The sequence below is a fragment of the Mytilus edulis genome, chromosome 1 (assembly GCF_963676685.1).
Source record: "Mytilus edulis chromosome 1, xbMytEdul2.2, whole genome shotgun sequence".
Lineage (NCBI taxonomy): Eukaryota > Metazoa > Mollusca > Bivalvia > Mytilida > Mytilidae > Mytilus > Mytilus edulis.
The window spans coordinates 24,382,169-24,406,858 of record NC_092344.1 but is presented as its reverse complement, the minus strand read 5'-3'; the positions used below and the strand labels follow the sequence as shown (position 1 = coordinate 24,406,858).

Sequence of the window (24,690 nt, the reverse complement as noted above, 5' to 3'; positions counted from 1 at the left end):
CACTTGAATCAAATGAACAGGAATTTCAATTACCAACCATCTACGTTTAGATAAACCAACATCTAAGAAATATTAATGTGTATTACAATAAAAAAAAATTTCGACGGGCTTTGTTTTTTCGACGCGTACACAATAACTGTAACTCAAGTGCAGACCGATTTATTCGACATACAACCACACCTTATGAATACTAATGTGTGTGACCAATAAATCTTTCGAAAGGGTTTGTCTTCCTGAGGTTCACATCACCTGTATCTCAAGTACAGACCAATTCAATCTACATACACTCAACCTTTACGAATGTTAAAGGCCTTACTGTGACTTTCAAATTTTAACACCAGACTGTTTCTACAAATTAAGTCATTTAATCAGTAACCAACAGAAAAACAATAAATATTTTCGTGACTATATGCCCTTGAATATTGTCTTTTAATCATAGAAAAGCATCTGTAACATTTATATTCCATGAAGGTTTGACACAATTATTGAAGACTAATAAACTTTAACCCGAGACTTTATATAAATGTTAATTGCAAAAAAACTAAGTCAATGTATCAGTATAATATGGAAAATGCGTAAGGGTTACCCGGAACCCATGCCGTGTCTCGTCTACTTTTGCTATTAATCGCACACTAAACAAAAATGAGGGAAAAAAATCAATAAAAATATTCTTCTCGATACTCTCTTTGTAAGAAGCTTCAGTGCAAGTTTGGAAAAAATCTGGGATATTTTCTGAATCTTATAAATGTTTTAAAAACTTTAATTCCAGACTGTATGTAATGTTTAATGAAAGAAAAACTAAGTCCATTTATAAATAAAATACGGAAAAAAAGGATTTTTTTACAATACATTTGTATTTACTACTGGATACTATCTTATGATCAGAAACAACCCGGCTCTTTAAGTTTGGTAAACAATCCAGGATAGTTTAAAAAAGTTATTAAGATTTTAAAAACTTTAACAAACAAAGTGAATGTAATGTTTCCTGGCAGAAAAACTAAGTCCAGTTATAAGTAAAATACGGAAAAAATGGAAAACTATTTTTACAAAATTTAGATACTATCTTATGATCATAAAAAAGCTTCTGTCCAAGTTTGGTAGAAATCCAGAATAGTTTAAGAAAGTTTATCATTTTAAATTTTTTAACCACAGAGTGAATGTAATGTTTCGTGGCAGAACAACTAAGTCCATTTATAAGTAAAATACGGAAAAAAGGAATTTTATTTTTATTTTTACAAAATTTACTTCTGAATACTATCTTATGAACATAAACAAGCTTCTGTCCAAGTTTGGTAGAAATCCAGGATAGTTTAAAAAAGTTATTAAGATTTTAAAAACCTACACCACAGAGTGAATATTTGTGGACGCCACCGCCGACGACGACGACGACAGCGACGCCGACGGAATGTAGGATCGCTATGTCTCGCTTTTTCGACTAAAGTCAACGGCTCGACAAAAATGAAAACAAAAATGTTTTAATATTACTGTCTTTTTGGACATAAAAAGCTTCTGTAAAAATTTAATAAAATGAAGTTTTGCAAAGTAAATGATGTCTGAAAAACCTTAATCCACAGACTGAGCATAATGTTGACGCCGTCACTGACGATGATGGAATATAGGATTGTTATGTCTCGCTTCCGCTACATAAATGTTGCAGGCTGATCAAAGGAAAAGGTAATATCTGTTCATTTACATTACTGACATGAATTGTGTCTATGTTGAATCCCAGCTGATTATCATATGAGTAAAATAAATGCTCAAATTAATGGCTTTCTCATCTATGGAATGAGACAATAAACTGTCTTAAATTGGTATAAATCAAATCTGGTTTTGGCAACCAATTTGAGTCGAAGAATTCCTGTAAACCCTTATGGAACCCTGTTTAGAAGATATAAACAACAACCACCAAGGAATCTTCTGACTAAAAGTTCAGAAATGATTATTTATGAAAAGATTATTAAACAAGTTCTGTGTTGGATAAAAGTATAGAATTTCAAATTAATCACCAGAGTTGCATTCTAAAATTGGGAAAACTCTTCCATGTTGAACTCATCAAGTTACTGTAATGCCATGAAATAACCCAGAAGGAAAAAAAAAGAAAAAAAAAGGAAACATCTTAAAGTATTACTGTAGCACTATAATTATATAAATATGACACATTCCACATGTATCTACAATTGGTAATATGCATTTTGTAACATAATCTCTTATTCAAAATAAAATACATCATTAAAAAACCATCAGTCCTAAAGGTCTTGAACATATCATTTTACATAATAACAATCATTTAGATAGCTTCTTTATATATACATTTATGCATTTAATTTAATATGTTAACAAGTATATGTTACATACAATTATGACAAAATTATAATCATTTATAACATGTACAACAAGATACAAAATAGCCCACAACTGATGCTTACAGTAAATCAATGCAATACAAATGAAGTATTGCTGTGTCATTTTTTGGTTCAAATAGTTGTGTAGCAAAAAGAACTTCATATACTTTATTATTTCCCTAGAGCATAAAAAATAAAAGCTGCCTTCACAAATGTCATTTAAAACACTATTATTATCTGTTTCTACGTTTGTTTATCTTACTTCTTATTTTTCATAACCGAAAATTGAAAAAGAACCAAGGACATTCGTTTATCTTGTATTGTATTTTTATAGTATATTTCTTTTTTTACATTTAGGCAGAATATAAATACAACTAATGCTCTTTATGGTGTATGCCTTTTATCTATTTATCACATGAAGAGATATTTCTTGTGTCATACTACAGCATGGAACGTGATACGAAAATTGTGTAATTTGATTGACTTATTCAGCATCTTGAAGCAATATTGCGGCATTTCTATTGGCTATTCATTGGGTCATTAATGACTTTAAAAGGTCAAAACGATCCACATATCCTCCATGGCAAAGGAGATATGCGATTTTCCATCATGTACAAAATACTCGCACTTTTAACCTGCAAATATTATTTTTGTCAAATTTTATTACATTCTGAAGGGTACAAAAAGATTTAAAATGTCAATAGTTCAAGTTTGATGCCAGAACAGGATATATGATGTCATGTTGGTACATCAATTATGTGCAAAAAACTATCTATATATTAGGGTTGTCAACGAGTACTCGAGTACTCAAGTATTGCTCGGTAGTACTGACCATCGAACACCAAAAGGATACTCTACTTATCAGTTTCCTGTTAGAACACCCGTTTTATATAAAATTAATTTTCCTGTGAATGCCCATCTGACAATTAAATAGTAATCAAAGATTATTCATAGTTAGAATACGTTTTGTTAAGCATGTTTGTGCTTAATTGTCATTTAAAATGGCCCCAAGAAGAAGTCGTCTATACACAAGGACAGTTTCCCTAACCTAACATTTTAGTCAAAAATGTTGACCTTAGCCTATCCGCTACAACCGTGCAATTAAAGCAGACATTTTCGTCTGCAGGACTGTTTGTTCAAAAATTGTGAACCAAGCTTTCAGAAATAGTTGGCAATAATATTACTTAATAAACACAAATTTGTAGCACCCTCTTGTGGCCCCCAATGAATGTATAATCACACATTTTTTAAATGATCAAAGATTTTTCTTTATGGTTACCAAATACTGTTGTTTAATCTGGTTTGACTTTGACCCCACCATGTATACATTTTAAATTGGTTATTTCAATTAAACGTTCAAGCAATCTTTCTTAAATAACCACCACCCACTAAATTGTAATAACAGTGCCGTCCTTCCTACCCCCCCCCCCCCCATACAATTAATTCTTGTTTTTTTTTGCCTAAAAAAGTGGATATACCTTATATCTAAATAAAGTATGTCCATCATTAAAATGGTCTGAATAAGCTGTTTTTTAGGCATCAATTATATTATTGTAATCAATTGCATTGCACCAAGTAAATGCTAACACACAATGATAATGCACATGTACCAATACACCGTATATCATGTTACTTTTGCATCAAATTGTGTATGCAGTTTGGGCCTTTGAAAAGTTAAATAATCACTGCTTTTATTTTTTTCTCCTTTCATGGCCAAGTACAATCCATTTCAATGAACAAAAACATTGGGGTACAATAACTACCGATTAAGTTGCACAATATTTCCAGATATACAGTATAATTTTATATTATTTGGTGAAATAAAAACATGTCTATTTATATTCAATATTGTTTAATCTCATAAAGCAGTCAATTAAAGTGTTTCTATCATTAACATACATGATATCAAAAGGTCTGGAGTAATAAATAACAGCTTTGTCACTTTCCTCAATTCGTTGTTGATTTTTTAGTTTATCAAAGTGATCCTGCGACATTTCCAACATGTTAGTATCACCTGAAACAAAACAACAATAATCAATATATATGTACATTTCAAAAAAAAAAATATGAGGGTAAATTTGGTAAATATGAATAACAGTTCCAGTCTCCCCCACGTTCAACATTTTTTATAGGTCCAAGGGCAAAAACTAAAAAACAATTTTTTTTTTTGTACTTTAAAACGTTTTATAAATATCTTATAGAAATGTAAGCTTTGGAATGCTTCAGTGCAATTTTCAATGTAATTGATATTTTCAAGAGGCATAACTCTTTTAAAAACAATTGATCGGCACTGATTATCGAACTTATCTGAGACATTGCTAATATAAGTTTCATAAAAATCTGGCAAGAATTGTATACAAGATAGCGCTAACAATGCAACTTTCCATGTAATTAATTCCAAGGGGCATACTTCTTTTAAACATAGTAGATTTTCAAACTTGTCTAAGACATTGCTGATATAAATCTATGATATAAGATTCATAAAAATCTGGCAAGAATTATACACATGAGAGTGCTAGCAATGCAATTTTCCATGTAATTAATATTTCCAAGAGACATAACTCTTTTAAAAATAGTTGATCGGCACTGATTTTCGAACTTGCCTTAGACATTTCTGATATAAACCTATGATATAAGATTCATAAAAATATGGCAAGAATTATACACATGAAAGTGCTAGCAATGCAATTTTCCATGTAATTAATATTTCCAAGAGACATAACTCTTTTAAAAATAGTTGATCGGCACTGATTTTCGAACTTGCCTTAGACATTTCTGATATAAACCTATGATATAAGATTCATAAAAATATGGCAAGAATTATACACATGAGAGTGCTAGCAATGCAATTTTCCATGTAATTAATATTTCCAAGGGACATAACTTTTTTTTAAATAGTTGATCGGCACTGATTTTCGAACTTGTCCTAGACATTTCTGATATAAACCTATGATATAAGTTCATAAAAATCTGACAAGAATTGCACATGTGAGAGCGCTAACAAGACCTGACAGACAAACGGAAGGACAGATGGACAGACGGACGCCCGATATTTCTATGTCCATTAATACAACCAATTTTTCAAAGTGTCATCTCTGATTAGTGAGCAAAAAAGCTACAGTAAATTAAAAGAATATTTATTAAATTCAGGGCCAAACCCTTGAATTTAGGTTAATGGAATAGCTTTTGCAAGAGGAGCAAGGCAAAACTTGCATATTTTGTATGCCATGAAAGGGGGGGGATGAAGCCACCCCTGTATTTTTCTGATACAATATCCAGTAACTTTTAGAAATTATTTAGAAATAAACCATGAGCAACACAAAATTGAAAATGTATGTGGCTCTTACAAGGTGATGTCTTCAAACATTTGTTGCTATTATTCACATGTCTCGAATGTGTCAAGCAATTTTTAGGATTTTTTTTAATAACATTTTATACTGCATATCTTGCTGATCTGATTCATATCTTTTATATGTCAATGAAGGTGTTACCTAACACTACAGGGATATAACTCTGTAAAATCAGCTAAACATTTATTCACGTTGTGTTGTTAAGGAAATATTTAGCTTCTCAATGATCAAAATTATTGTTTGTCAAACTGCTATGTAACCATTGCATTTTTCTGATAAAATGGTTGGTTCAATTTTTTATTTTTTTTATGTTTTTGTCAAAGAGTCAAAGTAAATGCTTTGTCAAAATTTTATGAAAATTAAACGAATCAAATTAATTTTAGTGAAGGTGTTGGGTATCACCATAAGGTGTATACTTAATATTTACATCTGTTTTGTTTACTTTAAGGCGGTATGGGTGTCTTCCTCCATCTTGGATTGTAAAAAACAGAGAATCAAAGGTCCAGATTTTCCATTTTTTTGACATGCCCGCATCTTGTTTATTTTGAAGTTATGAATACCAAATAGTAACCATCGATAGACCTCATCATGAAGTATTACCAGATGACATTGTTAAGGATTTCATCATCCCCTTATGAAGGTATCTCCCTTTTATTGATTTTTTTTCAACATAGCCCCCCCCCCTCGTTGTTTTTAAAGATATCATGACCTTATTTGTCTCATCATGATGTATTACCATATGAGGCTGAATAGGATTTCATCTTCCCCTATGAGAGTTATATCCCCTTGAAACGATTTCTTTCCTTTGCATTTTTCTTAAAAAGTATTAGAGATAGAATCGATTTGAAAACGGCAACATGTACAGGAACAGAGAGCAATGTTAATGAACATATACAATTATTTTGTTATTAACCCTTATAAGGAGTTATTTCCATTGATAAATTGTACACAATTTTAGAAAAAATCTATTTCGAGAACCGGAAGTCGTAGAGACTTGGGACCTTCACCAATAATCTTAAATGCATGTGACCTTCAATAGGCACCCAAGGTCAATTTAAAGCTTACTTATTAGGAAAACGATAAGACTTGGCTGCCTATATACAGTGTATAAAATGTTCCTCTCGACGAGCTCTACATTTTATATAATTCGCCCAAAAATGTCCGACCGTCTGTTCAAAAGTTACAACGGGATGATTCTTATAAATATAGTATTTTGTGTATATCTTTTTAAAGGTAACAGATATCAACCTACTACAAACTGCAAAGATGATCAGTAATTCAAGACCTTCAATTTGAGGTCAATGTCAGGTCATGATGAAATTTCACCTTGACCTTCACATTATACTATGACCTTGACCTTGTAATATTTGAAAGGTCAAGTGGTCCTGAGTTGAATGGTGATAGTCCCATGTCTCTACGATTTCCGGTTCTTAAGTTTTGTATTGCATCATATAGTTGATGGTTAATTGTGACCTTGGTGAACTTTGAAATTGTCCAAATTCTTTTTCTATAATGTTGTCATTTAACTGTAGAGCATTTACCATTTAACAGATTTGAGATATCTATTGTCGTTTTAGAGATAATGCAGTTTGAAATTTTGCAAGCGGCGGCATCTATTTCTGAATCAACAACAGTTTACCACTTAAAATGTTAAAGAAATTGAAGAGGTTCACATATTTATATGTTTGACCAAATACCAAAAACATTCCATGGAAAAAACACCAAAAAATCATTTTGAAATTTTCATGTTTTGCATTGACTTTGTAAGTTTCATAACTTCTATTTATATCGTTGATATTGCATCATTTTTGACACTTTGTCAAATGGGGTCAACTGATATATCAAATTGAAGGTCTCAATAAACTCTGCTTAAAAATGAAAATTTTAAACCTCTTTTTCATCCCAGGGGGAAGGGTGGGGTCATTTAGTGCAAAAATTCAAATTTCTCAGATGGTAAAGTTGTCGCATATCAAATGAAAGAACATAAAGCATACATTTCAAATTTCAAATTGACGTACCGGAAAAATTGGTATGATGGGGTCATTGAGTGTAAAAATTAAAATAAATCTTTTACGATTGGGTTGTTGTTTATCAAATAAAAGGTCATGATGTGTACATTAGAAATATCAAATTCCCGACCTCCAAAAATTTAGTGGATGGGGTTATTAAGTGCAAAAATCAAACTTTCTAGAACATGGCGTTGTCGCATATCAAATTAAAGCTCATCTATACTGTGTTACATACATCATACTTCCGATCTCAAAAATGTAGGCTGATGAGGTTATTAAGTGTAAAAAGTGAAAAGTTTCAGAAGGTATGCTTGTCGTATATCAAACGAAAGGTCGTACAAAGTACATTACGAAAACATCACTTTTACAGGAAAGACCTTTTAATTGTTTTACAAACAATTGAGATACTAGTATCACATTTCTTTGTTAATTCGTGTAGATTCAGAAGTAGTTCCCCAGCATGCTGTCCAAAGACTCTTGGATGAAAATACTCCTCAATTCTAGTTGTGTTTTTACTTTTGAAATAGGTAAAAGAGTCTGAATCTAGACTGGTACTTTCAAAATTATCAGTCATGGATAATGAAGAGTCTTTGTTCACCTAAAAATTAAATAAAAATGTGGTAACTATGAAATCTATATTTTAAATTTCTAAACAAATGTAATTAATGAAAAAGTTTGTGAAAAATTATCCAACTCCAACCTATCTTTAAACCCTAAATTAAATAACTCACACCAAACGACCCAGAATTAAAATGCAAACTTAAAAGCCCATACTAAAATGTTGATCTTACATCATAGATAATTTCAATTACAAATGTTTAAATTACGGCAGGTTAGTGAAAAAACAAATCACAGAAAAAATTATACACTGAAAACCATCCACAATAGGTAATTATACATTTGCCATTATGCCATTTGCAAAATGAAAATAAGTATGTCAAAATGGGGCAGCTCTGATATACTGTCACCCATATGTCTGATACCTCATTAATCGTACACCCTAGTTGTAATCTAACAGCACAACAGACCATCACTTATATTAAGATCAAGGATTTTAAAATAGTATGACATTTGAAACAGAATGCCCTCTCCATTGTCTTAACAGTCAACACAAGTTATCAAGTAAATGTGAATTTATGAGTTAGTGCTAACATTGGATTTCATCCCCCTCTCAACACATAGTATGATAGAGACACTGACCTCATGTCAATGTGACTAAAAACAAATATAATTGGTGTCATTGCTAATATATCTAAAGGCTCTAAAGAGCCTGTGTCCTTCATTACCTAGGTCTATGTCAACAATGGACACTCTTCAACATTGTACACTATAATATAATTCATGACAAAAATCGTTTTGTTGATCTTCTATTGCTGATATTTGTTTCTGTTTACATTTCATCTCCATATTCAGTGTTTGCCCAAAACATAAGAAAGGGTGAAAAAAATTGTCATTTAAGTGCAAAAACTCCTATAAAGAGTCAACTCACCATTTCGGCATACTTTGACTTATTTGCAGATCTCTTCTTGCTTACCATTTTTGCTATTTAAAGTGTCTATCTATCTTTCATAGTTATCAATATATTAGACTAAAATGCAAAAAAATGGCAAAAATCATCATTTAAGAACTCCCTCATGAAAAAATGGCGTCTGAATTCTGTCTGACCAGTATTCTTATTTTTTCTTATTTTTTTCTGAATAATGTCTGAATGGCTAAAATAATGTACATTAAATTTTACGAAAATGTCTGAATTTTTGCTGGATTTCGGATTTTAAGGAAAAATTCAAAATTGTCATACGAACATTTAGAAAAAAAACAGAATAGCATTCAGACAAAGATCAGAATAATGTAAGAATAATTTAAGTCATTAATTAGAATGAATTCAGAAAAAATCTGAACTTCAGAAAGGTTTAGAAATAATCAGACAACATTCAGAAATATCAAGAAATATCCAGACAACATTCTGATGGATTCAGATGGATTCAGACAGATTCAGAATGATTCAGATATATTCAGAAAACATTCAGAATGATTCAAAATGTGGATATCCATACAAAACTTTAAAACTTATTACAACAGAAATTCCCCTAAAAACATAAAATGAAGTTCTTGAAGTTGAATGAAAATCAATGTGCTTACAAATTAATGATGTTCAAATATCCATTGTCCATAGCCTCTAAACAATAATAAAAAAATCCACATTTTGAGGAAGTTTGTAAATTAATAGTTTCAATAACATAAAATTCAAACTAAATTTTCGATTCAATTTTATTATCTGATATGGATCTGTGATTGCCTATTCTGTTCATTTCCTGCCTCTTGGAGTCTCTAGCTTTCTTTTCTGTATGAGTAAATTTCCTTCAAAATAGAATGGGATCATTTCACATGAAAAATTATTAGGTACAGGTATCTTGTGACCTGAGTAAATAAAAAAACGATATGTATTTTATTAAAATATGGTTTAAATTGCACATATGTTAGCACTTAGAAGACCAGATCGACAGCAGCTCATTATTTCTATGTCTCCTAGCAATGCATCACACAGTAGAAAACAAAACATTTGAGTGGAACTTTGCTGACACCAAATATACAACATCCCGTACCAAGAAAATTCATATTTGAGTTAACTTTAATTATAAATGGCCATATATCATGTATATCTAAGCAATTGGTCAATCCCATAAAAGAAATACATGTTTTTTATTAAGCACTTGGAAACCACTTTTTTGAACAAATTATATCTATTTTTAAAATCTTTGACCTTGACCTCAAAATTAGTTGTTGGGAAAGCTTAAGGAATCTATAATAACATGGTATGCGATTTTTTATTTATAGTACAATGTATTATCATGTATATGCAAATAATGTAGGAAGTCATATATATTCTAGTGTTTAATATTGTCATCATGTGTAATGAATGTGTTGGCGTTATAGCTAAATTTAAGGTATTGGCTTTGCTTGTTATTAAATTTAAAGGATGTATGGTGACCTATAGCTAGTATTGCTCTCATCTACATTTGTAAGGCATTTATATAGTAGATAGTTGTCTCATTGGAAAACATTCCACACTTATAGCTTATTTTTATACTATCAAAACTAAAGCTTTTTTTTACCAGATTTTGTATAAAAGTGACACCTAACATCCACGTATTCCAACATCAATCCGAATTCCGATAGCAAACAATCTTATTCGGAAGACTCCGTAGACATATTATAAGAACTTCATTGTAAATATTACAAAATATTGATCACATGATGCTAGTATTACTAGACTTTCAATTGCTGTACTTCAATTCGACACTAATTTAGTGTTTCTGCGGTTTTTGTATTATATGCTAATGATAAATGTATAACATTTATGAAAGGGTTTAAGCATTTTATGCCCGCCATCATCAGGGATTTACCTATATCAATTTATTTTAATGTTTTCGTTGTCAATATGTCTGCAATATTGTTATGCTTTTTATAAGCTATTATTGGTTTGCTTGAAAATATTTCCTTGCAAACTGCATCCTGTTTTAGTAGATCTCAATGTTTACTAATGCATTGTTTTAATTTATGAATGCATGGATTAAATTTCGTTGCCAATACTAAAGGAACTTCCTTTGTGTTTTGTTTGGCCTTTTTTCTGACTAAATCAGATCTATTAAATGATAATGCCTCAGTTATGTACTTTTCGATTTCAATATCCTTGTATCCTCTCTTTATTAAGGTCAATCTGAACTGTAACAAAATATATTGTAAATCAACATCATGATTTGTTGTTCTAATGTATCTGATAACTTCGCCCTTGATAAACCCTGCAAACACATGTCTACTGTGACAGCGTTTACGATCTAGATAAAGGAAGGCATTTGTCGGTTTAAAGTGTGTTTTCACATCCAAAATAATTTCATTAGAAAATCTTGTTCCTTTGAAAATATTAACATCAAGAAATATTATTTCTTTAGATGAGAATTCTAGTGTTAATTTCAGGAACGGATGATGATTATTTGCTAACTCTAGCAAATCCTGCATTTCCTTCCAATCGCCATGATATATTAATATAATACCATGCCGATACCTTCCATAGAAAAATATATTTTTTCTATGTTCAAACTACGAAAGAATTTCTTTCATAATTTTATACATGAGTATATCACAGATTTCCGTGCTTGGCACTGCTCCTATCGCGGCTCCTATTTTTTGCTTATAAAGCCGTCCATTAAAATCGATAATGTTGTTCTCTAAAATTGATCTGAGGAAATAGATTAAATCATCTATCTATCTAGGTGGGCATTTGATTTTGTAATCTGATTTATCAAACTGATCATACGAAATTCTAACTGCCAATACTAATTCATCAATCGGACAATTAGTGTACATTGAAACTACATCAAAACTACACAGCCAGCAATCTGCATTAGGCTTAACTCTTTCCAACTTGTATATAAGATTAGACGTATCCTTTATATACGTATGTTGTTTTTGTACCATAGGTACTAAAACATAATCGATATCGCATCCAATAAATTCTGTGACAGTACAAATCTGAGATATGATTGCCCGACATGTTGGCATTATGTTATCAATGTTAAACCCATATTCATTGATTTTTACTTATTCCGATTCATTTAATCGGTGTATTTTAGGCAAGATATGCATATACCCAGGCCCATAATCAATTTGATTACCATTATTAAGGTAATTAAATGTGGCGTAATCTACCTTTGGTGTACATGCCTTTGATGTTATATATATATGTTATATTTGTTTTTCTCGTGGGATTTTGTCTATATGTGTTACATTTTAGTGTTATGTCGTTGTTCTCCTCTTATATTTAATGCGTTTCCCTCGGTTTTAGTTTGTTATCCCGATTTTGTTTTTTGTCCATGGATTTATGAGTTTTGAACAGCGGTATACTACTGTTGCCTTTATTTGACATATGTATTGATAATACATCTGAGTGCTTTTAGGTCAAAGTTTTCCAATGTGGTGTAATGTTGTGTATTTAATTGGCGATCGCCTTTAAGTTGGGAATTGACCTTATCTAACACAACATCATTGTTACATTTATCGGCTTTCTTTGTGATTAAAGATTCATCATTTTACAGAGAAAAAATGCCGAACCTCTGTGAAAGACTTAGATTGTTTCGAAATTTTCGAATTTGCATTGAAGATAGTTGACATCCTAACCCACTCTTACAGAAAAGTTAATGAAAAATGTTCTACGGCAATACTTTTGTCTGCACTAGGTGCAAAGGGAAGCTGGGTAGCTGAGGTCTGCTTGAGAAACAATCCAGGGTGTTGTTTGGCTTAGTTTTGTTTTTAAGTAGGTCCACAGTTGGGGTCGGACACCCTAACCCATCCTTACAGAAAAGTTAATTAAAAAAGTTGTACGGCAATACTTTTGTCTCCACTTCGTGCAAAGGGAAGCTAAGTAGCTCAGGTATACTTGAGAAAAAATCCAGGGTGTTGTTCGGCTTCGTTTTGTTTTTAAGTAAGTCCACAGTTGGGGTCGGACACCCTTACCCACCCTAACAGAAAAGTTAATTTAAAATGTTCTACGGCAATACTCTTGTCCGCACTAGGTGCAAAAGGAAGCTTAGTAGCTGATGTCTACATGATAAAAAATTCAGGGTGTTGTTCGGCTTAATTTTATTTTGTTTACTAGGTCCAAAGTTGGGGTCGCACACCTACCCAACCCTCACTAAATTTTTTATTAAAAATGTTCTACGGCAATATTTTTTTCCGCACTAGGTGCAAAAGGAAGCAGGGAAGCTGATGTCTACTTGATAAAAAAAATGCAGGGTGTTGTTCGGCTCAATTTTTTTTTTGGAACTAAGTCCAAAGTTGGCGTCGGACACCCTATCCCACCCTTGCAGAAAAGTTAATAAAAAATGTTCTACGGCAAAACTTTTGTCTACACTAGCTATATAGGTGCAAAGGGAAGCTGAGCAGCTGAGGTCTACTTTAGAAAAAATCCAGGGTATTGTTCGGCTCAGTTTTGTTTTTAAGTAGGTCCACAATTGAGGTCGGACACCCTAACCCACCCTTACAGAAAAGTTTATTAAAAATGTTCTACGACAATATTTTTGTCTGCACTAGGTGCAAAGGGAAGCTAAGTAACTGAGGTATACTTGAGAAGAAATCCAGGGTCTTGGTCGGCTTATTTTGTTTTTAAGTAGGTCCACAGTTGGGGTTGGACACCCTAACCCTACCTTACAGAAAAGTTAATAACAAATGTTCTACGGCAAAACTTTTGTACGAACTAGGTCGAAAAGGAAGCAGGGTAGCTGATGTCTACTTGATAAAAGTCCAGGGTGTTGTTCGGCTTAATTTGTTTTTTTAACTAGGTCCAAAGTTGGGGTCGGACATCCTATCCCACCCTTACAGAAAAGTTAATTAAAAATGTTCTACGGCAAAACTTTTGTCTGCACTAGTTGCAAAGGGAAGCATACTAGCTGAGGTCTACTTCAGAAAAAAAACCAGGGTGTAGTTCGGCGTAATTTTTTTTTTTGTTGACTAGGTCCAACGTTGGGGTCGCACACCAACCCAACCCTCACTAAAAATTTTATTAAAAATGTTCTACGGCAACACTTTTGTCTTCACTAGTTGCAAAGGGAAGCTGGGCGGCTGAGGTCTACTTGAGAAAAAATCAAGGGTGGTGTTTGGCTAAGTTTTGTTTTTAAGTAGGTCCACAGTTGGGGTCTGACACCATAACCCACTCTTACAGAAAAGTTAACAACAAATGTTCTACGGCAATACTTTTGTACGCACTAGGTCGAAATGGAATTAGGGTAGCTGATGTCTACTTGATAAAAAGTCCAGGGAGTTGTTCGGCTTAATTTGTTTTTTAACTAGGTCCAAAGTTTGGGTCGGACATCCTATGCCACCCTTACAGAAAAGTTAATTAAAAATGTTCTACGGCAATACTTTTGTCTGCACTAGGTGCAAAGGGAAGCTAAGTAACTGAGGTATACTTGAGAAAAAATCCAGGGTCTTGGTCGGCTTAGTTTTGTTTTTAAGTAGGTCATCAGTTGCGGTCGGACACCCTAACCCTACCTTACAGAAAAGTTAATAACAAATGTTCTACGGCAATACTTTTGTACGCACTAGGTCGAAATGGAATCAGGGTAGCTGATGTCTACTTGATAAAAAGTCCAGGGTGTTGTTCGGCTTAATTTGCTTTTTAACTAGGTCCAAAGTTGGGGTCGGACATCCTATGCCACCCTGACAGAAAAATTAATTAAAAATGTTCTACGGCAATACTTTTGTCTGCACTAGTAGATAAGGGAAGCTAACTAGCTGAGGTCTACTTGAGAAAAAATCCAGGGTGTTGTTCGGCTTATTTTTTTTTTAAACTAGGTCCAAAGTTGGGGTTGAACACCCTACCCAACCCTTACTAAAGAGTTTATTTATAAAGTTGTACGGCAAAACTTGTGTCTGCACTAGGTGCAAAGGGAAGCTGGGTAGCTGAGGTCTACTTGATAAAAATCCAGAGTGTTTTTCGGCTTAGTTTTGTTTTTAAGTAGGTCCACTGTTGGAGTCGGACACCCTACCCCACATTTACAGAAAAGTTAATAAAAAATGTTCTTAGGCAATACTTGTGTCTGCACTAGGTGCAAAGGGAAGCTGGGTAGCTAAGGTCTACTTGCAAAAAAAATCCAGGGTGTTGTTCGGCTTAGTTTTTTTTTCATGTAGGTCCAAAGTTTGGGTCGGACATCCTATCCTTACATTACAGAAAAGTTAATACAAAAAATTTCCAAGGCAATTCTTTTGTCCGATTTAGGTGCAAAGGGAAGCTGGATTGCTGTTGTCTACTTGATAACAAATCCAGGGTGTTGTTCGGCTTAATTTTGTTTTTTAACTAGGTCCAAACTTGGGGTCAGACACCCTACCCAACCCTTACTAAAAAGTTTATTTATAAAGTTGTACGGCAAAACTTGTGTTTGCACTAGGTGCAAAGGGAAGCTGGGTAGCTGAGGTCTACTTGATAAAAATTCAGAGTGTTTTTCGGCTTAGTTTTGTTTGTAAGTAGGTCCAAAGTTGGAGTCCAACACCGAAAAGTTAATAAAAAAATGTTCTACGGCAATACTTTTGTCCGCACTAGATGCAAGGGGAATCTGGGTAGCTCAGGTCTACTTGATAAAAAATCCAGGGTGTTTTTCGGCTTTGTTTTGTTTTTAAGTAGGTCCACAGTTGGGGTCGGACACAATACCCCACTCTTACAGAAAAGTTAATAAAACATGTTCTACGACAAAACTTTTGTCCGCACTAGGTGCAAAGGGAAGTTGGGTTGCTGATGTCTACTTGATAAAAAAATCAGGGGTATTGTTTGGCTTTATTCTTTTTTTAACTAGGTCCAAAGTTGGGGTCGGACAACCTTTTACCACCCTTACAGAAAAGTCATACAAAATGTTCTACGGCAATACCTTTGCCCGCACTAGTTGCAAAGGGAAGATGGGTAGCTTATGTCTACTTGAGAAAAAATCCAGGGTGTTGTTCGGCTTAATTTTGTTTTTTAACTAGGTCCAAAGTTCGGGTCTGACATCCTATCCCACCCTTACAGAAAAATAAAAAAAATATGTTCTTTTGTCCGTACTAGGTGCAAAGGGAAGCTAGGTTGCTGATGTCTACTTGATAAAAAATCCAGAGTGTTGTTCGGCTTGATTTTTTTTAAATAGGTCCAAAGTTGGGGTCGGACAACCTTTTACCACCCTTACAGAAAAGTCATACAAAATGTTCTACGGCAATACTTTTGTCCGCACTAGATGCAAAGGGAATCTGGGTAGCTCAGGTCTACTTGATAAAAAATCCAGGGTGTTTTTCGGCTTTGTTTTGTTTTTAAGTAGGTCCACAGTTGGGGTCGGACACAATACCCCACTCTTACAGAAAAGTTAATAAAACATGTTCTACGGCAATACTTTTGTCCGCACTAGGTGCAAAGGGAAGTTGGGTTGCTGATGTCTACTTGATAAAAAAATCCGGGGTATTGTTTGGCTTTATTCTTTTTTTAACTAGGTCCAAAGTTGGGGTCGGACAACCTTTTACCACCCTTACAGAAAAGTCATACAAAATGTTCTACGGCAATACCTTTGCCCGCACTAGTTGCAAAGGGAAGATGGGTAGCTTATGTCTACTTGAGAAAAAATCCAGGGTGTTGTTCGGCTTAATTTTGTTTTTTAACTAGGTCCAAAGTTCGGGTCGGACATCCTATCCCACCCTTACAGAAAAATAAAAAAAATATGTTCTTTTGTCCGTACTAGGTCCAAAGGGAAGCTAGGTTGCTGATGTCTACTCGATAAAAAATCCAGAGTGTTGTTCGGCTTGATTTTTTTTAAATAGGTCTAAAGTTGGGGTCGGACAACCTTTTACCACCTTTACAGAAAAGTCATACAAAATGTTCTACGGCAATACCTTTGCCCGCACTAGTTGCAAAGGGAAGATGGGTAGCTTATGTCTACTTGAGAAAAAATCCAGGGTGTTTTTCGGCTTAGTTTTGCTTTTAAGAATGTCCACAGTTGGTGTCGGACACCCTATCCCACCCTTACAGAAAAGTTAATAAAAAATGTTCTACTGCAATAATTTTGTCCGCACTAGGTGCAAAGGGAAGCTGAGTAGCTGATGTCTACTTGATAAAAAATCCAGGGTGTTGTTCGGCTTAATTTTGTTTTTTAACTAGGTCCAAAGTTCGGGTCGGACATCCTATCCCACCCTTACAGAAAAATAAAAAAAATATGTTCTTTTGTCCGTACAAGGTGCAAAGGGAAGCTGGGTTGCTGATGTCTACTTGATAAAAAATCCAGTGTTGTTCGGCTTAATTTTTTTTTAAATCGGTCCAAAGTTGGGGTCGGACACCCTTTTACCAACCTTACAGAAAAGTCAATACAAAAATGTTCTACGGCAATACCTTTGTCCACACTAGTTGCAAAGGGAAGACGGGTAGCTTATGTCTACTTGAGCAAAAATCCAGGTGTTGCTCGGCTTAGTTTTTTTTAAGTAGGTCCAAAGTTGGGATCAGACATCTTACCCTACTCTTACAGAAAACATAATAAAAAATGTTCTACGGCAAGACTTTTGTCCGCACTAGGTGCAAAGGGAAGCTGGGTAGCTGATGTCTACTTGATAAAAAAATCCAGGGTGTTGTTCGGCTTAATTTTGTTTTTTAACAAGGTCCAAATTTAGGGTCTGACATTCTATGCCACTCTTACAGAAAAAAATTAAAAAAATGTTCTACGGCAATGCTTTTGTCCGCACTAGGTGCAAAGGGAAGCTGGGTTGCTGATGTCTACTTGATAAAAAATCCAGGGTGTTGTTCGGCTTTGCTGTTTTCAAGTAGGTCCAAAGTTGAGGTCGGACACCCTTTTACCAAACTTACAGAAAAGTCAATACAAAATGTTCTACGGCAAAACCTTTGTCCGCACTATTTGCAAAGACAACATGGGTAGCTTATGTCTACTTGATAAAAAATCCAGGGTGTTGTTTGGCTTAGTTTTATTCAAAGTAGGTCCAAAGTTGGGGTCGGACAACCTACCCGAACCTTACAGAAAAGTAAAAAAAAATGTTCTACGGCAATATTTTTGTCTGCACTATTCATCGGCAATGCTTTTGTCCGCACTAGGTGCAAAGGGAAGCTGGGTAGCTGATGTCTACTTGAGAAAAAATCCAGGGTGTTCTTCGGCTCAGTTTTTGTTAAAGTAGGTCCAAAGTTGGGGTCGGACATCCTACCACACCCTTACAGAAAAGTTAATAAAATATGTTCCACGGCAATAATTTTGTCCGCACTAGGTCCAAAGGGAATCTGGGTAGCTGAGGTCTACTTGATAAAAAATCCAGGGTGTTGTTTGGCTTAGTTTTATTCAAAGTAGGTCCAAAGTTGGGGTCGGACAACCTACCCGAACCTTACAGAAAAGTAAAAAAAATGTTCTACGGCAATATTTTTGTCTGCACTAGGTGCAAAGGGAAGCTGGGTTGCTGAGATCTACTTGAGAAAAAATCCAGGGTAATCTTCGGCTTAGTTTTTTTTTAAGAGGTCCAAAGTTTGGGTCGTACACCCTACCCCACCCTTTAAGAAAAGTTAATAAAAATATGTTGTTCAGAAAAACTTTTCTCCGCACTAGGTGAAAATGGAGCTGGATAGCTGAGGTCAACATGAGAAAAAATCCAGGGTGTTGTTCGTCTTAGATTTAATTTTAAGTAGGTCCACAGTTGGGGTCGGACACCCTACCCCACCCTTACAGAAAAGTTAATAAAAAATGTTCATCGGCAATGCTTTTGTCCGCATTAGGTGCAAAGGGAAGCTGGGTTGCTGATGTCTACTTGATAAAAAATCCAGGGTGGTGTTTGGCTTTATTCTTTTTTTAACTAGGTCCAAAGTTGGGGTCGGACACCCATTTACCACCCTTAAAGAAAAGTCAATACAAAATGTTCTACGGCAATACCTTTGTCTGCACTAGCTGCAAAGGGAAGATGGGTAGCTTATGTCTATTTGAGAAAAAATCCAGGGTGTTTTTCGACTTAGTTTTTTATAAAGTAGGTCCAAAATTGGTGTCGGACATCCTACCTCACCCTTAGTGAACAGTTAATAAAATTAGTTCTACTGCAATACAGTTGTCCGCACTAGGTGCAAAGGGAAGCTGAGTAGCTGATGTCTACTTGATAAAAAATCCAGGGTGTTTTTCGGCTTTGCTGTTTTCAAGTAGGTCCAAAGTTGGGATCGGACAACCTACCAAACCATTACTAAAAAGTTTATTGATAATGTTCAATGGCAAAACTTTTGTCCGCACTAGGTGCAAAGGGAAGCTGGGTAGCTGATGTCTACTTGATAAAAAATCCAGGGTGTTTTTCGGCTTTGCTGTTTTCAAGTAGATCTAAAGTTGAGGTCGGACACCCTATTACCAAACTCACAGAAAAGTCAATACAAAATGTTCTACGGTAATACCTTCGTCCGCACTATTTGCAAAGAGAAGATGGGTAGCTTATGTCTACTTGAGAAAAACTCCAGGGTGTTGTTCGGCTTAATTTTTTTTTTAACTAGGTGCAAAGTTGGGGTCGGACAACCTTTTACCACCCTTACAGAAAAGTCAATACAAAATGTTCTACGGTAATACCTTTGTCCGCACTATTTGCAAAGAGAAGATGGGTAGATTATGTCTACTTGAGAAAAAATCCAGGGTGTTCTTCGGCTCAGTTTTTGTTAAAGTAGGTCCAAAGTTGGGGTCGGACATCCAACCCGACCCTTACAGAAAAGTTAATAAAATATGTTCTACGGCAATATTTTGGTCCGCACTAGGTCAAAAGGGAATCTGGGTAGCTGAGGTCTACTTGGTACAAAATCCAGGGTGTTGTTTGGCTTAGTTTTATTCAAAGTAGGTCCAAAGTTGGGGTCGGACAACCTACCCGAACCTTACAGAAAAGTAAAAAAAAATGTTCTACGGCAATATTTTTGTCTGCACTAGGTGCAAAGGGAAGCTGCGTTGCTGAGATCTACTTGAGAAAAAATCCGGGTTGTTCTTCGGCTTATTTTTTTTTTTAAAGAGGTCCAAAGGTTGGGTCGTACACCCTACCCCACCCTTTAAGAAAAGTTAATAAAAATATGTTGTTCAGAAAAACTTTTGTCCGCACTAGGTGGAAATGGAGCTGGATAGCTGAGGTCAACATGAGAAAAAATCCAGGGTGTTGTTCGTCTTAGATTAATTTTTAAGTAGGTCCACAGTTGGGGTCGGACACTCTACCTCACCCTTACAGAAAAGTTAATAAAAAATGTTCATCGGCAATGCTTTTGTCCGCATTAGGTGCAAAGGGAAGCTGGGTTGCTGATGTCTACTTGATAAAAAATCATTGGTGGTGTTTGGCTTTATTCTTTTTTTAACTAGGTCCAAAGTTGGGGTCGGACACCCTTTTACCACCCTTACAGAAAAGTCAATACAAAATGTTCTACGGCAATACCTTTGTCTGCACTAGTTGCAAAGGGAAGATGGGTAGCTTATGTCTACTTGAGAAAAAATCCAGGGTGTTTTTCGACTTAGTTTTTTATCAAGTAGGTCCAAAATTGGGGTTGGACATCCTACCCCACCCTTAGTGAACAGTTATTAAAATTAGTTCTACTGCAATACAGTTGTGCGCACTAGGTGCAAAGGAAAGCTGGGTAGCTGATGTCTACTTCATAAAAAATCCAGGGTGTTTTTCGGCTTAGTTTTGCTTTTAAGTAAGTCCACAGTTGGTGTCGGACACCCTATCCCACCCTTACAGAAAAGTTAATAAAAAATGTTCTATGGCAATACTTTTGTCCGCACTAGGTGCAAAGGGAAGCTGAGTAGCTGATGTCTACTTGATAAAAAATCCAGGGTGTTTTTCGGCTTTGCTGTTTTCAAGTAGGTCCAAAGTTGGGATCGGACACCCTACCAAACCATTACTAAAAAGTTTATTGATAATGTTCAACGACAAAACTTTTGTCCGCACTAGGTGCAAAGGGAAGCTGATGTCTACTTGATAAAAAATCCAGGGTGTTGTTTGGCTTAGTTTTATTCAAAGTCGGTCCAAAGTTGGGGTCGGACAACCTACCCGAACCTTAGAGAAAAGTAAAAAAAATGTTCTACGGCAATATTTTTGTCTGCACTAGGTGCAAAAGGAAGCTGGGTTGCTGAGATCTACTTGAGAAAAAATCCAGGGTGTTCTTCGGCTTAGTTTTTTTTTTTTAAGAGGTCCAAAGTTTGGGTCGTACACCCTACCCCACCCTTTAAGAAAAGTTAATAAAAATATGTTGTTCAGAAAAACTTTTGTCCGCACTAGGTGGAAATGGAAGCTGGGTTGCTCATGTCTACTTGATAAAAAATCCAGGGTGTTGTTTGGCTTTATTCTTTTTTTAACTAGGTCCAAAGTTGGCGTCGGACACCCTTTTACCACCCTTACAGAAAAGTCAATACAAAATGTTCTACGGCAATACCCTTGTCTGCACTAGTTGTAAAAGGAAGATGGGTAGCTTATGTCTACTTGAGAAAAAATCCAGGGTGTTTTTCGACTCAGTTTTTTTATAAAGTAGGTCCAAAATTGAGGTCGAACATCCTACCCCACCCTTAGTGAACAGTTAATAAAATATTTCTACTGCAATACAGTTGTCCGCACTAGGTGCAAAGGGAAACTGGGTAGCTGATGTCTACTTCATTAAAAATCCAGGGTGTTTTTCGGCTTAGTTTTGCTTTTAAGTATGTCCACAGTTAGTGTCGGACACCCTATCCCACCCTTACAGAAAAGTTAATAAAAAATGTTCTACGGCAATACTTTTGTCCGCACTAGGTGCAAACGGAAGCTGAGTAGCTGATGTCTACTTGATAAACAATCCAGGGTGTTTTTCGGCTTTGCTGTTTTCAAGTAGGTCCAAAGTTGGGATCGGACACCCTACCAAACCATTACTAAAAAGTTTATTGATAATGTTCAACGGCAAAACTTTTATCCGCACTAGGTGCAAAGGGAAGCTGGGTAGCTGATGTCTACTTGATAAAAAATCCAGAGTGTTTTTCGGCTCAGTTTTTTGTTAAAGTAGGTCCAAAGTTGGGGTCGGACATCCAACCCGACCCTTACAGAAAAGTTAATAAAATATGTTCTACGGCAATATATTTGTCCGCACTAGGTCCAAAGGGAATCTGGGTAGCTGAGGTCTACTTGGTAAAAAATCCAGGGTGTTGTTTGGCTTTATTCTTTTTTTAACTAGGTCCAAAGTTGGGGTCGGACACCCTTTTACCACCCTTACAGAAAAGTCAATACAAAATGTTCTACGGTAATACCTTTGTCCGCACTATTTGCAAAGAGAAGATGGGTAGCTTATGTCTACTTGAGAAAAAATCCAGGGTGTCTTCGGCTCAGTTTTTGTTAAAGTAGGTCCAAAGTTGGGGTCGGACATCCAACCCGACTCTTACAGAAAAGTTAATAAAATATGTTCTACGGCAAAATTTTTGTCCGCACTAGGTCCAAAGGGAATCTGGGTAGCTGAGGTCTACTTGGTAAAAAATCCAGGGTGTTGTTTGGCTTAGTTTTATTCAAAGTCGGTCCAAAGTTGGGGTCGGACAACCTACCCGAACCTTACAGAAAAGTAAAAAAAAATGTTCTACGGCAATATGTTTGTCTGCACTAGGTGCAAAGGGAAGCTGGGTTGCTGAGATCTACTTGAGAAAAAATCCAGGATGTCTTCGGCTAACTTCTTTTTTTAAAGAGGTCGAAAGTTTCGGTCGTATACCCTACCCCACCCTTTAAGAAAAGTTAATAAAAATATGTTGTACAGAAAAACTTTTGTCCGCACTAGGTGGAAATGGAGCTGGATAGCTGAGGTCAACATGAGAAAAAATCCAGGGTGTTGTTCGGCTTAGTTTTGTTTGTAAGTGTGTCCACAGTTGGGGTCGGACACCCTACCCCACCCTTACAGAAAAATTAATAAAAAATGTTCATCGGCATAAATTGTGTCTGCACTAGGTGCAAAGGGAAGCTGGTTAGCTGAGGTCTACTTGAGAAAAAATCCAGGGTGTTGTTGGGCTTAGTTTTGTTTTTAAGTAGGTCCACAGTTGGGTCAGATACCCTACCCCACCCTTACAGAAAAGATAATAAAAATGTTCAACAGCAATACTTTTGTCAGCATTAGATGCAAAGGGAAGCTTAGTAGCTGATGTCTACTTGATACAAAATCCAGGGTGTTGTTCTGCTTAATTTTTTTGTTTAACTAGATCCAAAGTTGGGGTCGGACACCCTACCCAACCCTTACTAAAAAGTTTATTTATAATATTGTACGGAAAAACTTACAAAAAACGGCTTAGTTTTGTTTTTAAGTAGGTCCACAGTTGCGGTCGGACACCCCACCCCAACCTTACAGAAAACTTAATAAAACAAAATGTCCTACGGCGATACATTTGTCTGCACTAGGTGCAAAGGGAAGCTGGGTAGCTGAGATCTACATGAGAAAAAATCCTGGGTGTTTTTCGGCTTAGTTTTTTATTTAACTAGGTCCAAAGTTGGGGTCGGACACCCTACCCCACCCTTTAAGACAAGTTAATAAAAATATATTGTACCGCAAAACTTTTGTCCGCACTAGGTGGAAATGCAGCTGGATAGCTGAGGTCAACATGAGAACAAATCTAGGATGTTGTTCGGCTTAGTTTTTTTTTCTTTTAAAGTAGGTACAAAGTTGGGGTCGGACACCCTATCGCGTCCTTACAGAAAAGTTAATAAAAAATGGTATACGGAAATACTTGTGTCTGCACTAGCTTAAAAATGGAAGCTGGGTAGCTGAGGTCTACTTGAGAAAAATCCCGGGTCTTGTTCGGCTTAGTTTTATTCAAAGTAGGGTCAAAGTTGGGGTCGGACACCTTTCTCCATCCTTACAGAAAAATTAATAAAAAATGTTCAACGGCAATACCTTTGTCTGCACTAGGTGCAAAGGGAAGCCGGGTAACCTATGTCTACTTGATAAAAAATCCAGGTTCATTTTGGAACATCAGTGATGAAAGCTTTTTAAAAAAGGGAGAAATAACATTCAATATAATACAGTTCATATTTTAATCAAATGTAACCTTTGGCAAGCATTTGCAAGGACAGAATTGTTCTTCAAATTTCAAAACAAATAAATCAAGAATTTCTACAATTAACCATTTAAGAAATCATAATACAAATCAATAAACTTACTGCAAAGGTTTAAATCCAACATGCTAGGACTTCATTTAATAGATTTTGTTTTACTTCAATAACGACCAGTATTACCTGTGTAACATGATACATTTGAATGACATAATGACAGTATGAAGACAAACCCCCTTTGCACTTTTTAGTTTTGCACTGTATGACACGAAAAGACTAAATCCCGAATATTCTCTTTAAAATATAATCTATAATATTATTTCATTGATGTAAAATATAGTTATGGTTAAAATTGACAAAGTGATCAGCCGTACGTTTACAACTTAGTAACGTCTTTTCCGAAGCAATAAGGACATTCACATCTATAAATGAACGCATTACATATTC

General features: G+C 35.2%; 1 long non-coding RNA gene across 1 annotated transcript; it reads right to left on the bottom strand.

Moving 5' to 3' along the window:
* Positions 1-394: 394 nt before the first annotated feature.
* LOC139528623 (uncharacterized) lies at positions 395-24,460 on the bottom strand. The gene is made up of 3 exons (XR_011665648.1): positions 24,352-24,460; positions 7,937-10,059; positions 395-4,356 (listed from the first exon to the last, which is right to left on the bottom strand). It is a non-coding gene; the product is annotated as an uncharacterized lncRNA (long non-coding RNA).
* Positions 24,461-24,690: the final 230 nt, after the last annotated feature.